Raw genomic sequence first — 21,297 nt, 5'->3', positions numbered from 1 at the left:
TCGAGGTGGTCCTGGCATCCCCCTTCAGGGACACAATGTTTCCAAGACAAATTAGACGAATCTGATGAATTCCTCTCTCCAGGAAAGATATTTTTCTGTCTCCTTTCCGGATTTGGGAAGTTTCGAACTTCACCCCTGATCCTGGAACGTTCCCCCAGGTGCCGTCTAGATACGGGCTTACTTTATTTCTCTGGGCTGTGCCATTTGTTTGCCTTACATCCTCAGCCCTGGCCTGTTTCTTTTTCTTGCAACAGAATTGTATTGTTCTCATTTTCAGCCCACTTCCTTACATGTGGTGTCAAAACACATAATCCATAATCCTTCTACGGCAAGAGGTAGGGGGAGAGAATTTCGATGGAGGCAAACTGAGCACACTAGCCTGGGAGGGCAGCCTTCACGAAGGAACGAAGCCCTGTGGAAAAGGGTGCTTTTCAGCACCCTTGTAGAGCACTTCCAAACAAAGAGACATAGCCCAAGCGTGACGGGGCTCCATTCCTTCAAGGCTTCCAAGACATCTCTTGGGACACATTAGCATGTACCCAGTGGGCCCCCGTGACGCCAGAGCTATGGAAAGTGAGACTGATCTGCAAAGAATGCCAGGGGCCTGGGAAAGGAGGCATCGAGTCTTCTCTTCAACGTCCTCAAGACCTCATTCTTGACTTTGGCTTATGCTTAAGGCAGAAGGACCACGTAGGTCTGATAAGGCCCAAGTCCGGCCTCTTGCTTCCCATCAAGTTGCAAGCTTGAATCAGCATGGCCTCCCCATAGACTTGAATAGATGACCACGTTCTCCTCTCGGGGCTTGTCCCTCTATTCTCGCTTCTTGCCCAGGATCCCTTTCTTAGCCCTCGAATCAGCGTCTGTTTTATGTCTTCCAGTTTCTGTGTCCGCTTTCTGTTTCTCAAAGCTGTTTCTGGGTATCCCTCCCTTTAATAGCCTAGCCGAGGCCAATCCGCAGTCTGTAACCGTGCGGCCATCTTGGCGGACATGATCCTCGTGATGTCATAAACAACCTCAAAATTCGAAGTTGTCCTGACAACCTGCGTGCACACAGAGTTTCAGAGCCATCTCAGGCCAGTCCGACTCCTCACCCTTTCCTGGTAGGATAGTTTTCCTTTTTCTCGATTTCTTGTCGGTTTCTGTCTTGCTCCTCGCACTTTGGAAGGCCTGCTACATTCTCTCTAGACACTGGTTTCTGTCCTGTAAGATTATCCTGGGTTTTGCCTCTTACATTTTATGTAGATGGCCAAGTGGGTGGACGTTCCCCAGAGAAAGTCCTGGACTCCCTCCCAAGTTGAAGTTGCCGGGGCAGTCCTCTGATGCGCAATGATCGTGTCATCTCCTAGCACTCTGCCGATTCCACCTTGGCAGGTCCCATGTTTTCCTTCCTTCTTCCTTTGGGGAAGTGTACCAGATGCGTTCCTGGATTGTAAAAGCCTCACGCTTCTTTTTCTGGTGCGTATTGATAAGGTGACCTCACCATTGCTACTTAGTTTATGATCCCTGTCCGCACCGTACCATGAAATCTGTATTTCCTAACACTGCTAATGTGATCTGCACCCGTGATGTGAAACAGTGAGGCCTGGGCCGGCCAAGCGGAACGTGGGCGCTTACCCGCTCCGCCACAGGGCCGGCCCTGAATTGGACTTTTGGACCAACCTTTTGCCTGAGCTTGGGAACACGTGGGCCTGTTTGGATTATTCGTGAAGGTGATTAGTAGTAACATCCTGGACGGTAACCTTTTCCGTTGGTGCATGGGTTTAGCAGGCAGCATGTTCTGTGGGTAGTATTCCTCTTCATCTATTTGGAATGGTCTACCTTTCTGTAGCATCAGTACGCATTTTGAGGTGATTTTCCAGCCTTGGAAGTTCACCTTCTCTAATCTCTTTCAGCCCCAAAGCTTTATGCCGTCATTCTGGACCCCATTTTGGATTTTTTTTGCTTTTAGGTGAATTTGTCGCCGCAACCCTGCATTAGAACATCCTATATCTTTCCGATTTGCATCCTCATCGATGTAGACTTCCGTGTAGCTTACATCATCTTCCCCTGCGTAAGCCCAATAGCAGGCCCTCACCACACACTTGTGCCTCATCATCTGTTTCACCCTCTCACACCTCCCCGCTTTGTCTCTGGGAACCCCCAATCAAATGTCCCGTGCCACCTGTTCCTGACCGCTTGTTTTTTCTTCTCCTCTTAAGTGAGGTCCTACGGTACTTGCCTTGCTCCCTGGGGCTTGTTTCACTTCCCTAAAACCCTCACAGCCATTCTGGTGGTCACAAATGGCTGGATTGCATCCTTGGTTCCGGCTGACTGGTATGCCATTGCGTGGCTATAGCCCATCTTCCTTCTGCACTCGTCCCTTGCTGGGCTCCAGGGAGGCTTCCAAGTCTTGGGTAGTGGGAGCGACGCTGTGGTGAACTCAGCGGTGCACATGTCTTTATGCAGGAGTGTTTCCGAGTTCTTTGGATCAACACGCCGCAGAGGAATAGCTGGATCATATGGGACATGGATTCTTAAAGTTCTGAGGCAGTTCCACACCGCTTGGCGTAGTGGCTGCACCGGTCTGCACTCCCACCAACGGTGCAGGAGGCTTCCCTTCTCTCCACCTCCTCTCTGACACTTGTGGCTTCCTGTCTGCTTCCTTATAGCCATTCTGACCACAGTGAGCTGCTGTGCCCTTGCAGTTTGCATTTGCATTGGCCTGAGACTTAATGACGGTGAACAAGTGTTCATGCACCCGTTGGCCCTCTTTCGATCTTCTTGGCAGAAATCTCTGTTTCCATCTTCTGCCCAGGCTTTCATTGGCTTGTTGTTTTTTTTTTTTCTTGTGGGGCCGTGCGAGTTGATTGCATCCTTGGGCTTTTCACCCCTTGTCCGATGTGGGGTTTGCAAACATCCTCCCCCAGTCGTTCTGCTATCTTTGCATTCAGTCGATGGTTTCCTTCACTGGGCAGAAGCATCCGCATTTGACGTGGTCCCGTTGGTTTCTTGTTGACTTGCTTGCCCTGGCCCAGTCGGACTTGCTTCTTCCAAGCACGCGGCTCAGACAGATGGCAAAGAGCACTCTGCCTAGGTCTCCTGCTACAAGGTTCACGGTTTCAAGTCTGCCATTCAAGGCTTTGATCCATTGCAGGTGGTGTGTGTGCCAGGTGTAACATCATGGTGTACTCTCGTTGTGTTCCAGGTGGCTGTGCAGGCTTCCCAGCACCGTTTATGGTAGAGACTCTCCTTTCTCCGCTGTCTCCTCTTGGCTCCCTGGTCGAAAATGGGCTGTCCATGTACGTTTGGGTTGGGCTCTGGGTTCTCGATTCTGTTGCAGGGGTCTGTGTGCCTGTTTTGGGGCCCAGACTGTGCCGTCTCGGTACCTAGTGCTTCGTCCTATATGTTGAAATCGGAAAGTGTGCCACGTCCTGCTTTTTTCGTTTTCCTGAGGATTCCTTTGCCTAGTCAGGGTCTCTTGTTGCTGGCTAGAAACTTTAGGATTCCCTCTTCTGTCTCTGTGGGAAACATTGCTGCAACTTTGACTGGGATTGCCTGGAATCCAGAGATTCCTTGCTCTGGTAGGGACGTTTCCAGTGTGTTGCTGCTTCCACTCCTAGATCCGGGAATCTCCTTCTTTCTCCTTGTGTCTTCTTGAATTTCTTTCCCCCAACGTTTGTTAGTTTTCCATTGCCATGGCTTTCACCTGTTTTGCTAAGTTTCTTCATAGAGATCTCATCCTTCTCACTGGCATGCAGTTTTTCACTTTTTCTTTTCAGCTTCAGTTTCTCTATGCTTTGCAACTTTGAATCGGTTTTGTTCTGGCAGAAGTGCATCGCTGAGCTCACATCTGCTGGCAATGCTCCTGTATTTGCTGTGGAAGTCTGGCCCTGTCTAACGTCCCTTCCCGTCTGCCTCTACACTACCTCGGACGCCTGCCCCAGAATGCCTGAAGCAGTGGTGAGCAGGCTCACCCGAGGGTCCACCCGGCCCACCCCGGGCCACCGACCCAGAAGGTGCGGACCTCACCGCTGCACCACCGGCCGGCCCCTTTCATGTTCCGTTGGCAACCTGCAGTTGAGGGCAATGGGACTTGAATATGCTACCCGAGCCCAACTCTGGCACTGTGTAGATGAGGCCAGGTTGTTTTTCGGGTCCACTGCGATGTCAGAGGATTTGTCATAATCGTGTCTCTGCTGTCCCGGCAAGCTTCACGGACACACGGTTTCCTGGCCCGCTTGGAGCAGTCTCATAACTCCCCCTTCCCACTTAGCCCAGCCTTGACCTTCGCTGCCGTCTTTTGGCTTGTGAATTTCTCTGCCTTTCAAACGTTCCAGCAGAGTCTGTCTAAAGACGGACATCATCTTTCATTGTGGATTATCCAGGTGTGATTTCTGTTCGCCTTCCATTTTCTGGGACCTTTGTCTCTTTTCCATAGGAGAATCGTCACGGTATTTCTCAGCTATCCCCCTTAGACATGCTTATCAGTCCGTTCCCCTTCATTCCAAGTGATTCATTTGGCATTTCTGGAATCACCGTATGTTCTCTAGGCCGAGGTGTGAGTGCTTTCGTGACTCTTGGTTGTTGTCTTTGAATTTGCACCGGTCACTTGAAGGAGTCTTTGCTGCCCTAGCCTGGGTCAAACTAAGCACTGGGAACACGTGGTCATCTGGGTTGGTTTGACATCCTGAGGTCAGAAACTCCAAACTCGAGGTGGTCCTGGCATCCCCCTTCACGGACACAATGTTTCCAAGACAAATTAGACGAATCTGATGAATTCCTCTCTCCAGGAAAGATATTTTTCTGTCTCCTTTCCGGATTTGGGAAGTTTCGAACTTCACCCCTGATCCTGGAACGTTCCCCCAGGTGCCGTCTAGATACGGGCTTACTTTATTTCTCTGGGCTGTGCCATTTGTTTGCCTTACATCCTCAGCCCTGGCCTGTTTCTTTTTCTTGCAACAGAATTGTATTGTTCTCATTTTCAGCCCACTTCCTTACATGTGGTGTCAAAACACATAATCCATAATCCTTCTACGGCAAGAGGTAGGGGGAGAGAATTTCGATGGAGGCAAACTGAGCACACTAGCCTGGGAGGGCAGCCTTCACGAAGGAACGAAGCCCTGTGGAAAAGGGTGCTTTTCAGCACCCTTGTAGAGCACTTCCAAACAAAGAGACATAGCCCAAGCGTGACGGGGCTCCATTCCTTCAAGGCTTCCAAGACATCTCTTGGGACACATTAGCATGTACCCAGTGGGCCCCCGTGACGCCAGAGCTATGGAAAGTGAGACTGATCTGCAAAGAATGCCAGGGGCCTGGGAAAGGAGGCATCGAGTCTTCTCTTCAACGTCCTCAAGACCTCATTCTTGACTTTGGCTTATGCTTAAGGCAGAAGGACCACGTAGGTCTGATAAGGCCCAAGTCCGGCCTCTTGCTTCCCATCAAGTTGCAAGCTTGAATCAGCATGGCCTCCCCATAGACTTGAATAGATGACCACGTTCTCCTCTCGGGGCTTGTCCCTCTATTCTCGCTTCTTGCCCAGGATCCCTTTCTTAGCCCTCGAATCAGCGTCTGTTTTATGTCTTCCAGTTTCTGTGTCCGCTTTCTGTTTCTCAAAGCTGTTTCTGGGTATCCCTCCCTTTAATAGCCTAGCCTAGGCCAATCCGCAGTCTGTAACCGTGCGGCCATCTTGGCGGACATGATCCTCGTGATGTCATAAACAACCTCAAAATTCGAAGTTGTCCTGACAACCTGCGTGCACACAGAGTTTCAGAGCCATCTCAGGCCAGTCCGACTCCTCACCCTTTCCTGGTAGGATAGTTTTCCTTTTTCTCGATTTCTTGTCGGTTTCTGTCTTGCTCCTCGCACTTTGGAAGGCCTGCTACATTCTCTCTAGACACTGGTTTCTGTCCTGTAAGATTATCCTGGGTTTTGCCTCTTACATTTTATGTAGATGGCCAAGTGGGTGGACGTTCCCCAGAGAAAGTCCTGGACTCCCTCCCAAGTTGAAGTTGCCGGGGCAGTCCTCTGATGCGCAATGATCGTGTCATCTCCTAGCACTCTGCCGATTCCACCTTGGCAGGTCCCATGTTTTCCTTCCTTCTTCCTTTGGGGAAGTGTACCAGATGCGTTCCTGGATTGTAAAAGCCTCACGCTTCTTTTTCTGGTGCGTATTGATAAGGTGACCTCACCATTGCTACTTAGTTTATGATCCCTGTCCGCACCGTACCATGAAATCTGTATTTCCTAACACTGCTAATGTGATCTGCACCCGTGATGTGAAACAGTGAGGCCTGGGCCGGCCAAGCGGAACGTGGGCGCTTACCCGCTCCGCCACAGGGCCGGCCCTGAATTGGACTTTTGGACCAACCTTTTGCCTGAGCTTGGGAACACGTGGGCCTGTTTGGATTATTCGTGAAGGTGATTAGTAGTAACATCCTGGACGGTAACCTTTTCCGTTGGTGCATGGGTTTAGCAGGCAGCATGTTCTGTGGGTAGTATTCCTCTTCATCTATTTGGAATGGTCTACCTTTCTGTAGCATCAGTACGCATTTTGAGGTGATTTTCCAGCCTTGGAAGTTCACCTTCTCTAATCTCTTTCAGCCCCAAAGCTTTATGCCGTCATTCTGGACCCCATTTTGGATTTTTTTTGCTTTTAGGTGAATTTGTCGCCGCAACCCTGCATTAGAACATCCTATATCTTTCCGATTTGCATCCTCATCGATGTAGACTTCCGTGTAGCTTACATCATCTTCCCCTGCGTAAGCCCAATAGCAGGCCCTCACCACACACTTGTGCCTCATCATCTGTTTCACCCTCTCACACCTCCCCGCTTTGTCTCTGGGAACCCCCAATCAAATGTCCCGTGCCACCTGTTCCTGACCGCTTGTTTTTTCTTCTCCTCTTAAGTGAGGTCCTACGGTACTTGCCTTGCTCCCTGGGGCTTGTTTCACTTCCCTAAAACCCTCACAGCCATTCTGGTGGTCACAAATGGCTGGATTGCATCCTTGGTTCCGGCTGACTGGTATGCCATTGCGTGGCTATAGCCCATCTTCCTTCTGCACTCGTCCCTTGCTGGGCTCCAGGGAGGCTTCCAAGTCTTGGGTAGTGGGAGCGACGCTGTGGTGAACTCAGCGGTGCACATGTCTTTATGCAGGAGTGTTTCCGAGTTCTTTGGATCAACACGCCGCAGAGGAATAGCTGGATCATATGGGACATGGATTCTTAAAGTTCTGAGGCAGTTCCACACCGCTTGGCGTAGTGGCTGCACCGGTCTGCACTCCCACCAACGGTGCAGGAGGCTTCCCTTCTCTCCACCTCCTCTCTGACACTTGTGGCTTCCTGTCTGCTTCCTTATAGCCATTCTGACCACAGTGAGCTGCTGTGCCCTTGCAGTTTGCATTTGCATTGGCCTGAGACTTAATGACGGTGAACAAGTGTTCATGCACCCGTTGGCCCTCTTTCGATCTTCTTGGCAGAAATCTCTGTTTCCATCTTCTGCCCAGGCTTTCATTGGCTTGTTGTTTTTTTTTTTTTCTTGTGGGGACGTGCGAGTTGATTGCATCCTTGGGCTTTTCACCCCTTGTCCGATGTGGGGTTTGCAAACATCCTCCCCCAGTCGTTCTGCTATCTTTGCATTCAGTCGATGGTTTCCTTCACTGGGCAGAAGCATCCGCATTTGACGTGGTCCTGTTGGTTTCTTGTTGACTTGCTTGCCCTGGCCCAGTCGGACTTGCTTCTTCCAAGCACGCGGCTCAGACAGATGGCAAAGAGCACTCTGCCTAGGTCTCCTGCTACAAGGTTCACGGTTTCAAGTCTGCCATTCAAGGCTTTGATCCATTGCAGGTGGTGTGTGTGCCAGGTGTAACATCATGGTGTACTCTCGTTGTGTTCCAGGTGGCTGTGCAGGCTTCCCAGCACCGTTTATGGTAGAGACTCTCCTTTCTCCGCTGTCTCCTCTTGGCTCCCTGGTCGAAAATGGGCTGTCCATGTACGTTTGGGTTGGGCTCTGGGTTCTCGATTCTGTTGCAGGGGTCTGTGAGCCTGTTTTGGGGCCCAGACTGTGCCGTCTCGGTACCTAGTGCTTCGTCCTATATGTTGAAATCGGAAAGTGTGCCACGTCCTGCTTTTTTCGTTTTCCTGAGGATTCCTTTGCCTAGTCAGGGTCTCTTGTTGCTGGCTAGAAACTTTAGGATTCCCTCTTCTGTCTCTGTGGGAAACATTGCTGCAACTTTGACTGGGATTGCATGGAATCCAGAGATTCCTTGCTCTGGTAGGGACGTTTCCAGTGTGTTGCTGCTTCCACTCCTAGATCCGGGAATCTCCTTCTTTCTCCTTGTGTCTTCTTGAATTTCTTTCCCCCAACGTTTGTTAGTTTTCCATTGCCATGGCTTTCACCTGTTTTGCTAAGTTTCTTCATAGAGATCTCATCCTTCTCACTGGCATGCAGTTTTTCACTTTTTCTTTTCAGCTTCAGTTTCTCTATGCTTTGCAACTTTGAATCGGTTTTGTTCTGGCAGAAGTGCATCGCTGAGCTCACATCTGCTGGCAATGCTCCTGTATTTGCTGTGGAAGTCTGGCCCTGTCTAACGTCCCTTCCCGTCTGCCTCTACACTACCTCGGACGCCTGCCCCAGAATGCCTGAAGCAGTGGTGAGCAGGCTCACCCGAGGGTCCACCCGGCCCACCCCGGGCCACCGACCCAGAAGGTGCGGACCTCACCGCTGCACCACCGGCCGGCCCCTTTCATGTTCCGTTGGCAACCTGCAGTTGAGGGCAATGGGACTTGAATATGCTACCCGAGCCCAACTCTGGCACTGTGTAGATGAGGCCAGGTTGTTTTTCGGGTCCACTGCGATGTCAGAGGATTGGTCATAATCGTGTCTCTGCTGTCCCGGCAAGCTTCACGGACACACGGTTTCCTGGCCCGCTTGGAGCAGTCTCATAACTCCCCCTTCCCACTTAGCCCAGCCTTGACCTTCGCTGCCGTCTTTTGGCTTGTGAATTTCTCTGCCTTTCAAACGTTCCAGCAGAGTCTGTCTAAAGACGGACATCATCTTTCATTGTGGATTATCCAGGTGTGATTTCTGTTCGCCTTCCATTTTCTGGGACCTTTGTCTCTTTTCCATAGGAGAATCGTCACGGTATTTCTCAGCTATCCCCCTTAGACATGCTTATCAGTCCGTTCCCCTTCATTCCAAGTGATTCATTTGGCATTTCTGGAATCACCGTATGTTCTCTAGGCCAAGGTGTGAGTGCTTTCGTGACTCTTGGTTGTTGTCTTTGAATTTGCACCGGTCACTTGAAGGAGTCTTTGCCGCCCTAGCCTGGGTCAAACTAAGCACTGGGAACACGTGGTCATCTGGGTTGGTTTGACATCCTGAGGTCAGAAACTCCAAACTCGAGGTGGTCCTGGCATCCCCCTTCAGGGACACAATGTTTCCAAGACAAATTAGACGAATCTGATGAATTCCTCTCTCCAGGAAAGATATTTTTCTGTCTCCTTTCCGGATTTGGGAAGTTTCGAACTTCACCCCTGATCCTGGAACGTTCCCCCAGGTGCCGTCTAGATACGGGCTTACTTTATTTCTCTGGGCTGTGCCATTTGTTTGCCTTACATCCTCAGCCCTGGCCTGTTTCTTTTTCTTGCAACAGAATTGTATTGTTCTCATTTTCAGCCCACTTCCTTACATGTGGTGTCAAAACACATAATCCATAATCCTTCTACGGCAAGAGGTAGGGGGAGAGAATTTCGATGGAGGCAAACTGAGCACACTAGCCTGGGAGGGCAGCCTTCACGAAGGAACGAAGCCCTGTGGAAAAGGGTGCTTTTCAGCACCCTTGTAGAGCACTTCCAAACAAAGAGACATAGCCCAAGCGTGACGGGGCTCCATTCCTTCAAGGCTTCCAAGACATCTCTTGGGACACATTAGCATGTACCCAGTGGGCCCCCGTGACGCCAGAGCTATGGAAAGTGAGACTGATCTGCAAAGAATGCCAGGGGCCTGGGAAAGGAGGCATCGAGTCTTCTCTTCAACGTCCTCAAGACCTCATTCTTGACTTTGGCTTATGCTTAAGGCAGAAGGACCACGTAGGTCTGATAAGGCCCAAGTCCGGCCTCTTGCTTCCCATCAAGTTGCAAGCTTGAATCAGCATGGCCTCCCCATAGACTTGAATAGATGACCACGTTCTCCTCTCGGGGCTTGTCCCTCTATTCTCGCTTCTTGCCCAGGATCCCTTTCTTAGCCCTCGAATCAGCGTCTGTTTTATGTCTTCCAGTTTCTGTGTCCGCTTTCTGTTTCTCAAAGCTGTTTCTGGGTATCCCTCCCTTTAATAGCCTAGCCTAGGCCAATCCGCAGTCTGTAACCGTGCGGCCATCTTGGCGGACATGATCCTCGTGATGTCATAAACAACCTCAAAATTCGAAGTTGTCCTGACAACCTGCGTGCACACAGAGTTTCAGAGCCATCTCAGGCCAGTCCGACTCCTCACCCTTTCCTGGTAGGATAGTTTTCCTTTTTCTCGATTTCTTGTCGGTTTCTGTCTTGCTCCTCGCACTTTGGAAGGCCTGCTACATTCTCTCTAGACACTGGTTTCTGTCCTGTAAGATTATCCTGGGTTTTGCCTCTTACATTTTATGTAGATGGCCAAGTGGGTGGACGTTCCCCAGAGAAAGTCCTGGACTCCCTCCCAAGTTGAAGTTGCCGGGGCAGTCCTCTGATGCGCAATGATCGTGTCATCTCCTAGCACTCTGCCGATTCCACCTTGGCAGGTCCCATGTTTTCCTTCCTTCTTCCTTTGGGGAAGTGTACCAGATGCGTTCCTGGATTGTAAAAGCCTCACGCTTCTTTTTCTGGTGCGTATTGATAAGGTGACCTCACCATTGCTACTTAGTTTATGATCCCTGTCCGCACCGTACCATGAAATCTGTATTTCCTAACACTGCTAATGTGATCTGCACCCGTGATGTGAAACAGTGAGGCCTGGGCCGGCCAAGCGGAACGTGGGCGCTTACCCGCTCCGCCACAGGGCCGGCCCTGAATTGGACTTTTGGACCAACCTTTTGCCTGAGCTTGGGAACACGTGGGCCTGTTTGGATTATTCGTGAAGGTGATTAGTAGTAACATCCTGGACGGTAACCTTTTCCGTTGGTGCATGGGTTTAGCAGGCAGCATGTTCTGTGGGTAGTATTCCTCTTCATCTATTTGGAATGGTCTACCTTTCTGTAGCATCAGTACGCATTTTGAGGTGATTTTCCAGCCTTGGAAGTTCACCTTCTCTAATCTCTTTCAGCCCCAAAGCTTTATGCCGTCATTCTGGACCCCATTTTGGATTTTTTTTGCTTTTAGGTGAATTTGTCGCCGCAACCCTGCATTAGAACATCCTATATCTTTCCGATTTGCATCCTCATCGATGTAGACTTCCGTGTAGCTTACATCATCTTCCCCTGCGTAAGCCCAATAGCAGGCCCTCACCACACACTTGTGCCTCATCATCTGTTTCACCCTCTCACACCTCCCCGCTTTGTCTCTGGGAACCCCCAATCAAATGTCCCGTGCCACCTGTTCCTGACCGCTTGTTTTTTCTTCTCCTCTTAAGTGAGGTCCTACGGTACTTGCCTTGCTCCCTGGGGCTTGTTTCACTTCCCTAAAACCCTCACAGCCATTCTGGTGGTCACAAATGGCTGGATTGCATCCTTGGTTCCGGCTGACTGGTATGCCATTGCGTGGCTATAGCCCATCTTCCTTCTGCACTCGTCCCTTGCTGGGCTCCAGGGAGGCTTCCAAGTCTTGGGTAGTGGGAGCGACGCTGTGGTGAACTCAGCGGTGCACATGTCTTTATGCAGGAGTGTTTCCGAGTTCTTTGGATCAACACGCCGCAGAGGAATAGCTGGATCATATGGGACATGGATTCTTAAAGTTCTGAGGCAGTTCCACACCGCTTGGCGTAGTGGCTGCACCGGTCTGCACTCCCACCAACGGTGCAGGAGGCTTCCCTTCTCTCCACCTCCTCTCTGACACTTGTGGCTTCCTGTCTGCTTCCTTATAGCCATTCTGACCACAGTGAGCTGCTGTGCCCTTGCAGTTTGCATTTGCATTGGCCTGAGACTTAATGACGGTGAACAAGTGTTCATGCACCCGTTGGCCCTCTTTCGATCTTCTTGGCAGAAATCTCTGTTTCCATCTTCTGCCCAGGCTTTCATTGGCTTGTTGTTTTTTTTTTTTCTTGTGGGGCCGTGCGAGTTGATTGCATCCTTGGGCTTTTCACCCCTTGTCCGATGTGGGGTTTGCAAACATCCTCCCCCAGTCGTTCTGCTATCTTTGCATTCAGTCGATGGTTTCCTTCACTGGGCAGAAGCATCCGCATTTGACGTGGTCCCGTTGGTTTCTTGTTGACTTGCTTGCCCTGGCCCAGTCGGACTTGCTTCTTCCAAGCACGCGGCTCAGACAGATGGCAAAGAGCACTCTGCCTAGGTCTCCTGCTACAAGGTTCACGGTTTCAAGTCTGCCATTCAAGGCTTTGATCCATTGCAGGTGGTGTGTGTGCCAGGTGTAACATCATGGTGTACTCTCGTTGTGTTCCAGGTGGCTGTGCAGGCTTCCCAGCACCGTTTATGGTAGAGACTCTCCTTTCTCCGCTGTCTCCTCTTGGCTCCCTGGTCGAAAATGGGCTGTCCATGTACGTTTGGGTTGGGCTCTGGGTTCTCGATTCTGTTGCAGGGGTCTGTGTGCCTGTTTTGGGGCCCAGACTGTGCCGTCTCGGTACCTAGTGCTTCGTCCTATATGTTGAAATCGGAAAGTGTGCCACGTCCTGCTTTTTTCGTTTTCCTGAGGATTCCTTTGCCTAGTCAGGGTCTCTTGTTGCTGGCTAGAAACTTTAGGATTCCCTCTTCTGTCTCTGTGGGAAACATTGCTGCAACTTTGACTGGGATTGCCTGGAATCCAGAGATTCCTTGCTCTGGTAGGGACGTTTCCAGTGTGTTGCTGCTTCCACTCCTAGATCCGGGAATCTCCTTCTTTCTCCTTGTGTCTTCTTGAATTTCTTTCCCCCAACGTTTGTTAGTTTTCCATTGCCATGGCTTTCACCTGTTTTGCTAAGTTTCTTCATAGAGATCTCATCCTTCTCACTGGCATGCAGTTTTTCACTTTTTCTTTTCAGCTTCAGTTTCTCTATGCTTTGCAACTTTGAATCGGTTTTGTTCTGGCAGAAGTGCATCGCTGAGCTCACATCTGCTGGCAATGCTCCTGTATTTGCTGTGGAAGTCTGGCCCTGTCTAACGTCCCTTCCCGTCTGCCTCTACACTACCTCGGACGCCTGCCCCAGAATGCCTGAAGCAGTGGTGAGCAGGCTCACCCGAGGGTCCACCCGGCCCACCCCGGGCCACCGACCCAGAAGGTGCGGACCTCACCGCTGCACCACCGGCCGGCCCCTTTCATGTTCCGTTGGCAACCTGCAGTTGAGGGCAATGGGACTTGAATATGCTACCCGAGCCCAACTCTGGCACTGTGTAGATGAGGCCAGGTTGTTTTTCGGGTCCACTGCGATGTCAGAGGATTTGTCATAATCGTGTCTCTGCTGTCCCGGCAAGCTTCACGGACACACGGTTTCCTGGCCCGCTTGGAGCAGTCTCATAACTCCCCCTTCCCACTTAGCCCAGCCTTGACCTTCGCTGCCGTCTTTTGGCTTGTGAATTTCTCTGCCTTTCAAACGTTCCAGCAGAGTCTGTCTAAAGACGGACATCATCTTTCATTGTGGATTATCCAGGTGTGATTTCTGTTCGCCTTCCATTTTCTGGGACCTTTGTCTCTTTTCCATAGGAGAATCGTCACGGTATTTCTCAGCTATCCCCCTTAGACATGCTTATCAGTCCGTTCCCCTTCATTCCAAGTGATTCATTTGGCATTTCTGGAATCACCGTATGTTCTCTAGGCCGAGGTGTGAGTGCTTTCGTGACTCTTGGTTGTTGTCTTTGAATTTGCACCGGTCACTTGAAGGAGTCTTTGCTGCCCTAGCCTGGGTCAAACTAAGCACTGGGAACACGTGGTCATCTGGGTTGGTTTGACATCCTGAGGTCAGAAACTCCAAACTCGAGGTGGTCCTGGCATCCCCCTTCACGGACACAATGTTTCCAAGACAAATTAGACGAATCTGATGAATTCCTCTCTCCAGGAAAGATATTTTTCTGTCTCCTTTCCAGATTTGGGAAGTTTCGAACTTCACCCCTGATCCTGGAACGTTCCCCCAGGTGCCGTCTAGATACGGGCTTACTTTATTTCTCTGGGCTGTGCCATTTGTTTGCCTTACATCCTCAGCCCTGGCCTGTTTCTTTTTCTTGAAACAGAATTGTATTGTTCTCATTTTCAGCCCACTTCCTTACATGTGGTGTCAAAACACATAATCCATAATCCTTCTACGGCAAGAGGTAGGGGGAGAGAATTTCGATGGAGGCAAACTGAGCACACTAGCCTGGGAGGGCAGCCTTCACGAAGGAACGAAGCCCTGTGGAAAAGGGTGCTTTTCAGCACCCTTGTAGAGCACTTCCAAACAAAGAGACATAGCCCAAGCGTGACGGGGCTCCATTCCTTCAAGGCTTCCAAGACATCTCTTGGGACACATTAGCATGTACCCAGTGGGCCCCCGTGACGCCAGAGCTATGGAAAGTGAGACTGATCTGCAAAGAATGCCAGGGGCCTGGGAAAGGAGGCATCGAGTCTTCTCTTCAACGTCCTCAAGACCTCATTCTTGACTTTGGCTTATGCTTAAGGCAGAAGGACCACGTAGGTCTGATAAGGCCCAAGTCCGGCCTCTTGCTTCCCATCAAGTTGCAAGCTTGAATCAGCATGGCCTCCCCATAGACTTGAATAGATGACCACGTTCTCCTCTCGGGGCTTGTCCCTCTATTCTCGCTTCTTGCCCAGGATCCCTTTCTTAGCCCTCGAATCAGCGTCTGTTTTATGTCTTCCAGTTTCTGTGTCCGCTTTCTGTTTCTCAAAGCTGTTTCTGGGTATCCCTCCCTTTAATAGCCTAGCCGAGGCCAATCCGCAGTCTGTAACCGTGCGGCCATCTTGGCGGACATGATCCTCGTGATGTCATAAACAACCTCAAAATTCGAAGTTGTCCTGACAACCTGCGTGCACACAGAGTTTCAGAGCCATCTCAGGCCAGTCCGACTCCTCACCCTTTCCTGGTAGGATAGTTTTCCTTTTTCTCGATTTCTTGTCGGTTTCTGTCTTGCTCCTCGCACTTTGGAAGGCCTGCTACATTCTCTCTAGACACTGGTTTCTGTCCTGTAAGATTATCCTGGGTTTTGCCTCTTACATTTTATGTAGATGGCCAAGTGGGTGGACGTTCCCCAGAGAAAGTCCTGGACTCCCTCCCAAGTTGAAGTTGCCGGGGCAGTCCTCTGATGCGCAATGATCGTGTCATCTCCTAGCACTCTGCCGATTCCACCTTGGCAGGTCCCATGTTTTCCTTCCTTCTTCCTTTGGGGAAGTGTACCAGATGCGTTCCTGGATTGTAAAAGCCTCACGCTTCTTTTTCTGGTGCGTATTGATAAGGTGACCTCACCATTGCTACTTAGTTTATGATCCCTGTCCGCACCGTACCATGAAATCTGTATTTCCTAACACTGCTAATGTGATCTGCACCCGTGATGTGAAACAGTGAGGCCTGGGCCGGCCAAGCGGAACGTGGGCGCTTACCCGCTCCGCCACAGGGCCGGCCCTGAATTGGACTTTTGGACCAACCTTTTGCCTGAGCTTGGGAACACGTGGGCCTGTTTGGATTATTCGTGAAGGTGATTAGTAGTAACATCCTGGACGGTAACCTTTTCCGTTGGTGCATGGGTTTAGCAGGCAGCATGTTCTGTGGGTAGTATTCCTCTTCATCTATTTGGAATGGTCTACCTTTCTGTAGCATCAGTACGCATTTTGAGGTGATTTTCCAGCCTTGGAAGTTCACCTTCTCTAATCTCTTTCAGCCCCAAAGCTTTATGCCGTCATTCTGGACCCCATTTTGGATTTTTTTTGCTTTTAGGTGAATTTGTCGCCGCAACCCTGCATTAGAACATCCTATATCTTTCCGATTTGCATCCTCATCGATGTAGACTTCCGTGTAGCTTACATCATCTTCCCCTGCGTAAGCCCAATAGCAGGCCCTCACCACACACTTGTGCCTCATCATCTGTTTCACCCTCTCACACCTCCCCGCTTTGTCTCTGGGAACCCCCAATCAAATGTCCCGTGCCACCTGTTCCTGACCGCTTGTTTTTTCTTCTCCTCTTAAGTGAGGTCCTACGGTACTTGCCTTGCTCCCTGGGGCTTGTTTCACTTCCCTAAAACCCTCACAGCCATTCTGGTGGTCACAAATGGCTGGATTGCATCCTTGGTTCCGGCTGACTGGTATGCCATTGCGTGGCTATAGCCCATCTTCCTTCTGCACTCGTCCCTTGCTGGGCTCCAGGGAGGCTTCCAAGTCTTGGGTAGTGGGAGCGACGCTGTGGTGAACTCAGCGGTGCACATGTCTTTATGCAGGAGTGTTTCCGAGTTCTTTGGATCAACACGCCGCAGAGGAATAGCTGGATCATATGGGACATGGATTCTTAAAGTTCTGAGGCAGTTCCACACCGCTTGGCGTAGTGGCTGCACCGGTCTGCACTCCCACCAACGGTGCAGGAGGCTTCCCTTCTCTCCACCTCCTCTCTGACACTTGTGGCTTCCTGTCTGCTTCCTTATAGCCATTCTGACCACAGTGAGCTGCTGTGCCCTTGCAGTTTGCATTTGCATTGGCCTGAGACTTAATGACGGTGAACAAGTGTTCATGCACCCGTTGGCCCTCTTTCGATCTTCTTGGCAGAAATCTCTGTTTCCATCTTCTGCCCAGGCTTTCATTGGCTTGTTGTTTTTTTTTTTTCTTGTGGGGCCGTGCGAGTTGATTGCATCCTTGGGCTTTTCACCCCTTGTCCGATGTGGGGTTTGCAAACATCCTCCCCCAGTCGTTCTGCTATCTTTGCATTCAGTCGATGGTTTCCTTCACTGGGCAGAAGCATCCGCATTTGACGTGGTCCCGTTGGTTTCTTGTTGACTTGCTTGCCCTGGCCCAGTCGGACTTGCTTCTTCCAAGCACGCGGCTCAGACAGATGGCAAAGAGCACTCTGCCTAGGTCTCCTGCTACAAGGTTCACGGTTTCAAGTCTGCCATTCAAGGCTTTGATCCATTGCAGGTGGTGTGTGTGCCAGGTGTAACATCATGGTGTACTCTCGTTGTGTTCCAGGTGGCTGTGCAGGCTTCCCAGCACCGTTTATGGTAGAGACTCTCCTTTCTCCGCTGTCTCCTCTTGGCTCCCTGGTCGAAAATGGGCTGTCCATGTACGTTTGGGTTGGGCTCTGGGTTCTCGATTCTGTTGCAGGGGTCTGTGTGCCTGTTTTGGGGCCCAGACTGTGCCGTCTCGGTACCTAGTGCTTCGTCCTATATGTTGAAATCGGAAAGTGTGCCACGTCCTGCTTTTTTCGTTTTCCTGAGGATTCCTTTGCCTAGTCAGGGTCTCTTGTTGCTGGCTAGAAACTTTAGGATTCCCTCTTCTGTCTCTGTGGGAAACATTGCTGCAACTTTGACTGGGATTGCCTGGAATCCAGAGATTCCTTGCTCTGGTAGGGACGTTTCCAGTGTGTTGCTGCTTCCACTCCTAGATCCGGGAATCTCCTTCTTTCTCCTTGTGTCTTCTTGAATTTCTTTCCCCCAACGTTTGTTAGTTTTCCATTGCCATGGCTTTCACCTGTTTTGCTAAGTTTCTTCATAGAGATCTCATCCTTCTCACTGGCATGCAGTTTTTCACTTTTTCTTTTCAGCTTCAGTTTCTCTATGCTTTGCAACTTTGAATCGGTTTTGTTCTGGCAGAAGTGCATCGCTGAGCTCACATCTGCTGGCAATGCTCCTGTATTTGCTGTGGAAGTCTGGCCCTGTCTAACGTCCCTTCCCGTCTGCCTCTACACTACCTCGGACGCCTGCCCCAGAATGCCTGAAGCAGTGGTGAGCAGGCTCACCCGAGGGTCCACCCGGCCCACCCCGGGCCACCGACCCAGAAGGTGCGGACCTCACCGCTGCACCACCGGCCGGCCCCTTTCATGTTCCGTTGGCAACCTGCAGTTGAGGGCAATGGGACTTGAATATGCTACCCGAGCCCAACTCTGGCACTGTGTAGATGAGGCCAGGTTGTTTTTCGGGTCCACTGCGATGTCAGAGGATTTGTCATAATCGTGTCTCTGCTGTCCCGGCAAGCTTCACGGACACACGGTTTCCTGGCCCGCTTGGAGCAGTCTCATAACTCCCCCTTCCCACTTAGCCCAGCCTTGACCTTCGCTGCCGTCTTTTGGCTTGTGAATTTCTCTGCCTTTCAAACGTTCCAGCAGAGTCTGTCTAAAGACGGACATCATCTTTCATTGTGGATTATCCAGGTGTGATTTCTGTTCGCCTTCCATTTTCTGGGACCTTTGTCTCTTTTCCATAGGAGAATCGTCACGGTATTTCTCAGCTATCCCCCTTAGACATGCTTATCAGTCCGTTCCCCTTCATTCCAAGTGATTCATTTGGCATTTCTGGAATCACCGTATGTTCTCTAGGCCGAGGTGTGAGTGCTTTCGTGACTCTTGGTTGTTGTCTTTGAATTTGCACCGGTCACTTGAAGGAGTCTTTGCTGCCCTAGCCTGGGTCAAACTAAGCACTGGGAACACGTGGTCATCTGGGTTGGTTTGACATCCTGAGGTCAGAAACTCCAAACTCGAGGTGGTCCTGGCATCCCCCTTCACGGACACAATGTTTCCAAGACAAATTAGACGAATCTGATGAATTCCTCTCTCCAGGAAAGATATTTTTCTGTCTCCTTTCCAGATTTGGGAAGTTTCGAACTTCACCCCTGATCCTGGAACGTTCCCCCAGGTGCCGTCTAGATACGGGCTTACTTTATTTCTCTGGGCTGTGCCATTTGTTTGCCTTACATCCTCAGCCCTGGCCTGTTTCTTTTTCTTGCAACAGAATTGTAATGTTCTCATTTTCAGCCCACTTCCTTACATGTGGTGTCAAAACACATAATCCATAATCCTTCTACGGCAAGAGGTAGGGGGAGAGAATTTCGATGGAGGCAAACTGAGCACACTAGCCTGGGAGGGCAGCCTTCACGAAGGAACGAAGCCCTGTGGAAAAGGGTGCTTTTCAGCACCCTTGTAGAGCACTTCCAAACAAAGAGACATAGCCCAAGCGTGACGGGGCTCCATTCCTTCAAGGCTTCCAAGACATCTCTTGGGACACATTAGCATGTACCCAGTGGGCCCCCGTGACGCCAGAGCTATGGAAAGTGAGACTGATCTGCAAAGAATGCCAGGGGCCTGGGAAAGGAGGCATCGAGTCTTCTCTTCAACGTCCTCAAGACCTCATTCTTGACTTTGGCTTATGCTTAAGGCAGAAGGACCACGTAGGTCTGATAAGGCCCAAGTCCGGCCTCTTGCTTCCCATCAAGTTGCAAGCTTGAATCAGCATGGCCTCCCCATAGACTTGAATAGATGACCACGTTCTCCTCTCGGGGCTTGTCCCTCTATTCTCGCTTCTTGCCCAGGATCCCTTTCTTAGCCCTCGAATCAGCGTCTGTTTTATGTCTTCCAGTTTCTGTGTCCGCTTTCTGTTTCTCAAAGCTGTTTCTGGGTATCCCTCCCTTTAATAGCCTAGCCGAGGCCAATCCGCAGTCTGTAACCGTGCGGCCATCTTGGCGGACATGATCCTCGTGATGTCATAAACAACCTCAAAATTCGAAGTTGTCCTGACAACCTGCGTGCACACAGAGTTTCAGAGCCATCTCAGGCCAGTCCGACTCCTCACCCTTTCCTGGTAGGATAGTTTTCCTTTTTCTCGATTTCTTGTCGGTTTCTGTCTTGCTCCTCGCACTTTGGAAGGCCTGCTACATTCTCTCTAGACACTGGTTTCTGTCCTGTAAGATTATCCTGGGTTTTGCCTCTTACATTTTATGTAGATGGCCAAGTGGGTGGACGTTCCCCAGAGAAAGTCCTGGACTCCCTCCCAAGTTGAAGTTGCCGGGGCAGTCCTCTGATGCGCAATGATCGTGTCATCTCCTAGCACTCTGCCGATTCCACCTTGGCAGGTCCCATGTTTTCCTTCCTTCTTCCTTTGGGGAAGTGTACCAGATGCGTTCCTGGATTGTAAAAGCCTCACGCTTCTTTTTCTGGTGCGTATTGATAAGGTGACCTCACCATTGCTACTTAGTTTATGATCCCTGTCCGCACCGTACCATGAAATCTGTATTTCCTAACACTGCTAATGTGATCTGCACCCGTGATGTGAAACAGTGAGGCCTGGGCCGGCCAAGCGGAACGTGGGCGCTTACCCGCTCCGCCACAGGGCCGGCCCTGAATTGGACTTTTGGACCAACCTTTTGCCTGAGCTTGGGAACACGTGGGCCTGTTTGGATTATTCGTGAAGGTGATTAGTAGTAACATCCTGGACGGTAACCTTTTCCGTTGGTGCATGGGTTTAGCAGGCAGCATGTTCTGTGGGTAGTATTCCTCTTCATCTATTTGGAATGGTCTACCTTTCTGTAGCATCAGTACGCATTTTGAGGTGATTTTCCAGCCTTGGAAGTTCACCTTCTCTAATCTCTTTCAGCCCCAAAGCTTTATGCCGTCATTCTGGACCCCATTTTGGATTTTTTTTGCTTTTAGGTGAATTTGTCGCCGCAACCCTGCATTAGAACATCCTATATCTTTCCGATTTGCATCCTCATCGATGTAGACTTCCGTGTAGCTTACATCATCTTCCCCTGCGTAAGCCCAATAGCAGGCCCTCACCACACACTTGTGCCTCATCATCTGTTTCACCCTCTCACACCTCCCCGCTTTGTCTCTGGGAACCCCCAATCAAATGTCCCGTGCCACCTGTTCCTGACCGCTTGTTTTTTCTTCTCCTCTTAAGTGAGGTCCTACGGTACTTGCCTTGCTCCCTGGGGCTTGTTTCACTTCCCTAAAACCCTCACAGCCATTCTGGTGGTCACAAATGGCTGGATTGCATCCTTGGTTCCGGCTGACTGGTATGCCATTGCGTGGCTATAGCCCATCTTCCTTCTGCACTCGTCCCTTGCTGGGCTCCAGGGAGGCTTCCAAGTCTTGGGTAGTGGGAGCGACGCTGTGGTGAACTCAGCGGTGCACATGTCTTTATGCAGGAGTTTTTCCGAGTTCTTTGGATCAACACGCCGCAGAGGAATAGCTGGATCATATGGGACATGGATTCTTAAAGTTCTGAGGCAGTTCCACACCGCTTGGCGT

This window comes from Equus asinus, chromosome 24 (assembly GCF_041296235.1).
Source record: "Equus asinus isolate D_3611 breed Donkey chromosome 24, EquAss-T2T_v2, whole genome shotgun sequence".
NCBI classification, from domain to species: domain Eukaryota; kingdom Metazoa; phylum Chordata; class Mammalia; order Perissodactyla; family Equidae; genus Equus; species Equus asinus.
The sequence above is the reverse complement of the archived record's forward strand: the minus strand, read 5'-3'. Positions refer to the sequence as shown.